Genomic DNA, 6,408 nt, shown 5'->3' on the forward strand with positions numbered 1-6,408 from the left:
CCGCTCTGCTTGTCGCTCCTTCTATAACCAGATGATACTAGATAAATGAGATCTACTGTATATCCCTATCCTTGCTTGACCTTTTACGCTCTTCCGATCTGCCGTGACATCAACTCCCCCCCCCACTGCACCTGCTGTTGTTACTTTCTTGGCTTTCTCAGAATTCTCTCTAGCATATTTTTAAGATTGCTATGAAGGTGAACTTGGTGAAAATGCTGACCCTTACTCTTCCATCCTGAATCTACCTGAAATCACTTTTTAATGATATAAAATTGCTTTGAGGGATAAACTGTAAGTTCAGTTTTTTCTTCTATAACCAGATGATACTAGATAAATGAGATCTACTGTATAGCCCTATCCTTCCTTGAACTTTTTTATTAATATTGTTGAAATGTGTTCTAATTAATATTTTAGTTCCTTGTGAAAATCTGGAACCATAGGCATATTACGTTTTGAAATGTAGAAGAAAGTTATGAGAAAGAGAATGTGTAAACTTACTAACTCCTTAAAAATTACAATTAGCTAAATGGAAGATAATCATTAAGTCAAAAGAATGAAAAAATAAAAGGCTGTCAAATCTCATGAAAAGCAACTGAGCTAGAAAATAAATCAAGGAGTGATAATTACCACATGAAATCCATAAACAAAGCAAAAGAACCTAGACATGGTTCAAGAAATTATAAAGGAAAACTGTTCAGATATTTTTAGAAACAGAAGGCAAAACAGGAATCAAAAGAATTGGATCAGTAACCTCTTGAAAGAAAGTTTAAAACGAAACTCCAAGGAATGAGATATCCCAGGTCAAAGAGAAAATATAGCAAGTAGCAAAAAATAAAAATTCAAATGCTATGGAACCAGCCAAGATCATGTAACATTTCACAACCACTATCATAAAGAAACAAAAGGTCTTGGAATGTGATATAATGGAACACAAGAATAATCTATCCAGCAAAATTAAGTATAATCCTACATGGGGAAGACTTTTCTTGCATTCCTGATGAAAAGACCAGAGGGGAAGATTTGAAATTTAAACACAAGACTAAATAGAAGCATAAAAAGGTAAACTTGAGGGAGAAATCCTAAGGAACTTAAAAAGGTTAAAAGTGTTTATACAAAAAAAGAGTTTATACAATGGGGGGGAGAGCAGTGAACACTGAACCTCACAACTGTACTGGTTCAAGGAGGGAAGAAGAAATATACATACATTTGGTAAAGAAATTCATCTTACCCAGCAACGAAGTAGGAGGGAAAGGGGCTAAGAAAAAAAGGGAGTGGGGAAAATAGGAGGGAAGATTAAGGAAAGTCATAATCAGAAGCAAAGCAGACTCATGGAGAGTAGAAGGATTAAAAAAAAGGCCAAGTATAACAGAATAGCATGCAATGAATTCATCTATAAAATGGAAGAGGATAGAAAGATGGATTAGAAACCAGAATCCCACAATACGTAGTTTATAAGAAATATGTAAAATAGAAAAATACACAATCTATTCTGTTTGAAGCTGAAGAAAAGGCAGAGGTAGCAATCATGATCTCAAAGTTGAGACAAACATCGAAACTACATTTTGCTAAAAATGTACCACAGATGATGAATATTAATACTGAGCAAATGCCACAAATGGCATAACATCTAAATTATTGAAGGAAAATTTAGTTACAGGAGGAAAAAGACAATAAGCTATACTAGTGGAGGACCCCAATTTACCTCTCTCAAACCTATATAAATCTAACCACAAAATAAAAGTTAAGGAGATTATATAATAGACATCTTTAGAATACTGAATAGGAATGGAATCTTTTTCTCAGTTGTATGTGGCACCTTCACATATATATTAGGGCATAAAAATATCACAAATGTAGAAAAGCAGAATATTAAGTACAATTTTTTTTCTGATCATAATGCAATAAAAATTATATTCAATGAAGAGCCTTTCAAGGCCTGATTAAAAATTAACTGGAAACTAAACCTAAAGAATGAGTGGATCAAAGAACAAATCATAGAATAAATAATTTCATTAAAAGATAATGGCAACAATGAGACAACATAGCAAAATTTGCCTGATGAAACCAAAGCAGTGCTTAGGAGAAAGTTTATAATATTGCTAAACATATTAAGAGTGAAAGATTCTGTCTACAAAATGGGCGTGCAACTAAAAATCCAGAAAAACAAACACATTTACACCCCTAATTAAACACCAAAACAGAAATACTGAAAAACAAAGGAGAGATTAACAAAACTGAAAGGTTTTTTCTTTTTTCCTTCACTTTGTAAGGCCTTTATTTGGCCAGAGAAAACACATGGTAATGTGCCAACATTCACCCATTGCTCTGATTGGGTGCCAACCTCTTGTCTTTCTCTTCAGCAATAGTGAGGCGGATGCCCTTGCTTCGGGGCAGAGAAATCCAAGGCTTGTTACCTTTGCCAATAATGAAAATGTTGGCAAGCCTGGTGGCAAAGCTGTTGCTGTTGGCATCCTTCACGTGGACCACATTGAAGAAGCCTGGGTGTCTCTCTCCCTGTTGGTGATCACACCAATTTGACCCAAGTTAGCTCCACCAGTCACCATACACAGATTCCCTGTATCAAACTTGATGAAATCTGTGATTTTGTCAGTCTACAGATAAATCCGAATGGTATCATTCACTTTGATGAGTGGATCTGGATAGCAGATGGTGCAGGCATCACGGGTCACCAGATGGGGAATAGCCTTAGTGCCCACAGAGGTTTTCCTCACTTTGCATAGCTTATACTTTGTCTCTTCAGTTGTGATTCAATGAACAGCAAAGCAGCCCTTGGTGTCATAAACCAGATGGAAATGCTCACCAGTCTTCTTGATGCTGATGACATCCATGAAACCAACAGGGTAAGTTGTATCTGTGCAGACCTTGCCATCAATCTTAATAAAGCGCTGCATGCAGATCTTCTTGACCTCATCCCCTGTGAGGGCATACCTGAGTTGGTTTCAGAGGAAGATGAGGAGTGGGAGGCATTCTCTCAGCTTGTGGGGACCTATGGATAGTCTGGGAGTATGTTTATACTGGTCAGCTTTTCCAGGATCCAGTGGTTGGGGGCAGTGATGCACTTGAGGTGTTTCTTGGGTCCATGAGGTGCAGTGCGCCGGAAAAAGGGCAAAAAGTTTTTTGGGGGGGTTTTGTTTTGCTTTTTGGAGGAGGGAAGGTAGGGCAATTGGGGTTAAGTGAGGGTTAAGTGACTTGCCCAAGGTCACATGGCTAATTTTTGTGTTAAGTGTCTGAAGCTGGATCCAAACCCAGGTCCTCCTGACTCCAGGGCTGGTGTTCTATTCACCTCACTACCTAGCTGCCCCTATTTTTTTTTTTTTAAAGAAACCATTTGTTGATTTGGTTAAAAAAAAAAAAAAAAGAAAACCAAATTATCAGAACTGAAAATGGATCATAGGCAATGAAGAGGAAATAAAACAATCAGGAACTATTTTGCCCTACTATATTCCAATCAAACCAGCAATCTAAATGAAATGGATGAATTTTTTAAAAATATAAATTGCTCAATTTTAACAGAATAGGAAATAGAATGCCTAAATAACCTCACCTTAGAAAAATCAATTGGACAAAGCATAAATTGGGTTCCCTAAGAAAAATCCTAAGACCAGATGGCTTTACAAGCTAATTCTACCAAACATTTAAAGAACAATTAATTTTAATATATAAACTGTGTGAAAAAACAGGCAAAGGAGTTCTACCAAATTCCTTCTGTAACAAATATGGTCTTGATACCTAAACCAGGAAGAGTCAATATTGAGACATAAATTTTAAATAAAATATTAGGCAAAGAGATTACAACAATCTATCACAAAGATCTTATACAAGAGTGGAGAATCAGCAGCCCTGTGACTTATACTATGGCCAGGCTGGATTTATACCAGAATGGAGAACTAGTTTAATATTGGGAAACTATAAGAATAACTGACTGTATCCATAACAAAAACAGTAAAATTCACATCATTGTTTGAATAGATGCAGAAAACACTTTTAAGGAGACACAAAACTCATTTCTGTTTAAAAAAACAAAACAACCAACAACTAGAAGGTATAGGAATGAGTTTTCATTAAAATTATAAAGAACATCTATCTGAAACAAAGAGTAAGCATTATCTTTAAGAAAGATAAGCTTGGGAAACAAAAAGATAGCAGAGTAGAAGCAGGACCTCCCCGTTGCTCTGGCTTCCACCTTCCCTAATCCATGTAAAAAGGGGACTCTAAACAAACTTTGGAGCTGCAGAACCCACAAAATGACACAGAGAAGCTAACCTCCCACTGAGGACAGCAGGGCAGGCTGGCAGGAATCGCTAGCGCAGCGCTAAGGCTTTAGCCCCAGGGCGGGCCTGACCAGCCGTTGCCTGAGGGACTCCAGAACAGCAGCAGCTGTGGCTGTTTCCAGATTTATCCACACGCAGATGCGAAGGACAAAGTGAGAGTAGGTCAGTGCAGTCTAGACTTTGGGACCAGTAAGTGGGAGTGCTTGGCTTTTGCCCCCTGGGGCGAGAAGCCACTAAGGCACCGGCAGATAAGATGATTGATAAGAAGCAGATAAGAGAAGTGGAGGAAAAATTGGGAAGAGAAATGAGAACAATGCAAGAAAATTATGAAATGAGAGTCAACAGCCTGACTGAGGAAAATCACACTTTAAAAAACAGACTGACTCAAATGGCAAAAGAGGCTCAAAAAGGCAATGAGGAGAAGAACGCCTTAAAAAAGACGAATTTGCCAGATGGAAAAAGAATCTCAAAAGCTCAATGAGGAGAATCATTGCTTCAGAATTAGATTGGAGCAAATGGAAGCTAATGACTTTTTGAGAAACCAAGATGCTGTTAAACAGATCCAAACAAATGAAAGAATAAAAGGCAATGTGAAATATCTCATGGGAAAAACCACTGACCCGGAAAACAGATCCAGGAGAGATAAGAAAGCCATAATCAAAGTAAGAACCTAGAAATCATCCTTCAGGAAGTTCTCAAAAGAAAACTGCCCTGATGTTTTAGAATCAGAGGGCAAAAGAGGTTGAAAGAATCCACCGGATCACCTGCTGAAAAAAAAAATCCCAAAAAGAAAACTCCTAGGAATATTATAGCCAGGTTCCAGAATTCCCAGATTAAGGAGAAAATATTACAAGCAGCCAGGAAGAAACAATTTGAATATTGTGGAAACACAATCAGGATAACCCAGGATCTGGCAGCTTCTCTACACTGAGGGATTGAAGGGCTTGGAATATAATATTCCGGAGGTCAAAGGAGCTGGGATTAAAATCAAGAATCACCTACCCAGCAAAACTAAGTATCATGTTTCAGGGGAAAATATGGTCATTTAGTGGAATAGAGGTCAAGCATTCTTGATGAAAAAACCAGAGTTGAACAGAAAATCTGACATTCAGATACAAGAAGCAAGAGAAGCATGAGAAGGTAAACAGGGAATAGAAATGATAAGGAACTTATCAAAGTTGAACTATTAATATTCCTACATGGAAAAACAATAATTGTAACTCATGAAACTTTTCTTAGTAGTTGAAGGGAACAGAAATATATATATGTCTATATATGAGGGTATATGGGCATATGAATACCTATGTGAATGTGTATATATATGTTTACAGGTATACATAGAGGGCACAGGACCAATTTAACAGGAAGGGATGATACTTAAAAGGTGAAATTAAGAGGTGAGAGAGGAATATAATGAGAGGAGATGGGGAGAGACAGAATGGGGTTAACTATCTCATACAGAAGAGGCAAGGGGAAATGGTTACAATGGAGGGGAAGAATAGGAAGGCAAAAGGGAATGGGTCAACATTATTCCCATTGAATTTGGCTTGAGGAAGGAATGAAATACACACTAAATAGGGTATCTCACCCTCCAGGAGAGGAGGGGGTAGAAGGGGATGAGAGTGGGGATGATGGAAGGGAGGGCAGTTGGAAGCACTCACTTTTGAAAAGAGACGGGATCAAAGTAGAGAATAGAACAAGTGGGAGGTGGGATAGGAGGGAGGGAAATATAGTCAGTCTTTTACAATATATCTATCTACTATGTTATTGTTTTGCATTAGCCACACATGTACATCCTATACTGAACTGCTTATCATCCCAGTAAGGGTGGGTGACAAGGGAGGAAGGAAATGAATCTGGAATTAAAAGTTTTAAAATAAAATATTCAAATATGTATATGTGTATGTGCGTGTGTGTATACTATTATCAATACTATTTTACATGTAATTGGGAAATAAGATATACAGGCACTGGGGCATAGAGATCTACTGCAAAAGTCAAAAGGGGTATGGAAGAAAATATGGGAGAGAGCAGATTGGAGGAGGGGATAGCCTGTGGGACTGCTATTTGGGGGGGGGGGGGGGGAGGGGAAAAACAGGGAGAAAATTTGTAACTC

General features: G+C 37.8%; 1 protein-coding gene and 1 pseudogene across 1 annotated transcript in view; both read right to left on the minus strand.

The window, feature by feature from the left end:
• AKIRIN2 (akirin 2) overlaps window positions 1-6,408 on the minus strand; it is a 38,172-nt gene that overhangs the window by 6,751 nt on the left and 25,013 nt on the right. The window lies entirely within an intron of this gene.
• On the minus strand, window positions 158-3,190 carry LOC138143840 (small ribosomal subunit protein eS4, X isoform-like; annotated as a pseudogene).

The sequence above is a fragment of the Petaurus breviceps genome, unplaced genomic scaffold, assembly GCF_028583685.1.
Source record: "Petaurus breviceps papuanus isolate PSGF00001 unplaced genomic scaffold, PetGlider_PUasm1.0 90667, whole genome shotgun sequence".
In the NCBI taxonomy this organism is placed as follows: Eukaryota; Metazoa; Chordata; class Mammalia; order Diprotodontia; family Petauridae; genus Petaurus; species Petaurus breviceps.